The 1,063-nt window shown below is 42.5% G+C and overlaps 1 non-coding gene across 1 annotated transcript; it reads left to right on the top strand.

The window, feature by feature from the left end:
- Nucleotides 1–645: 645 nt before the first annotated feature.
- LOC145141641 (small nucleolar RNA R71) lies at nt 646–752 on the top strand. Its single transcript, XR_013722834.1, has one exon. It is a non-coding gene; the product is annotated as a small nucleolar RNA R71 (small nucleolar RNA).
- The last annotated feature ends 311 nt before the right edge of the window (nt 753–1,063 follow it).

Below are 1,063 nucleotides of genomic sequence, written 5' to 3'. Positions count from 1 at the left end.
CTTATTGTTCCTTCATCATTATTTGTTGCTCTTTCATCATTAATTGTTGTTCTTTAATTGCTGCTCCAGTTCCTTCGTGCCTTTTTTGTAGATGCGGCTGCAAATCGGGTGAGCATAGTCTCAAAATCAGATTTCTTTTCAACCGGTGGTTCTTCTTTTTGGTAAAAGCCTCTTCCTTTTTGTTCATACTTTTCTTCCTTTGCCTTTTTATACTCACCATATGGTAACCATTTTTTCTTGGGTTTTCGCCAGTCTTCATCAAAACGATCTCCACTCGAGTAGCAAGCTTGAACCTTCCGGTTCCCATTCTCATCAAGGTCACAATCCTTAGTCAAATGCAGAACGTTGCAGTTTTCACACCCAACCCGAATAACATGGATAGTTTGATCCATTTTAGTCATTCTTCTATCCATGTTTTGTAGCATTGCCAATACTGCCGACATATCTTCCGAAGCAGCATTTCCTGATCCCCTAGTTACGTCATTCCTCGGATTATGGTATTCTCTAGAGTGCTTAGAGAATTATTCAATGAGTTCCTTAACTTCTGCCGGATTTTTCTTTGTTAAGGGGCCTTGAGAGTCAAGGAGTAGTCTAGTGGTGACGTTTACCCCATCATAAACGATCGACACTTCTTGTTGCACATTGAGGTCATTTTGTGGGCAATTCCTTATCAGGCCTTTGTAGCGCTCCCATGCTTCGTACAACGACTCCCTTATTTGTTGTTCAAAATTGGCGATGGCCTTTTTGAGCTTAGCCACCTTGGATGGTGGGAAAAACTGTTCCAAAAACAATTCACACATTTTTTCCCACGTAGTAATCGCGCCCGGTGGTAGTGCTTTCAGCTAATCCATCGCGGCTCCCTTGAAAGTGACATGAAGCATCCTCAACAACACCGTTTCTCTTGGTACATTTGGAATGTTGAAGTAGTCGGCGATGTCGTTGACTTCATCTAGATGCTTATAAGCGTCTTCATGATCCTTTCCGGTGAAAGGAATCTCCTTTAATGCAGTAAGGATGTGCCCCTTAAGTTCAAATGTGGCAGTGGCGGGTATGGTGGGTTGCA

Source organism: Lactuca virosa, chromosome 9, assembly GCF_052849685.1.
Source record: "Lactuca virosa cultivar CGN04683 chromosome 9, Lactuca_virosa_CGN04683_v6, whole genome shotgun sequence".
In the NCBI taxonomy this organism is placed as follows: domain Eukaryota; kingdom Viridiplantae; phylum Streptophyta; class Magnoliopsida; order Asterales; family Asteraceae; genus Lactuca; species Lactuca virosa.
Note: the sequence above shows the minus strand (reverse complement) of the source record. Positions and strands in the feature narration are given on the sequence as shown.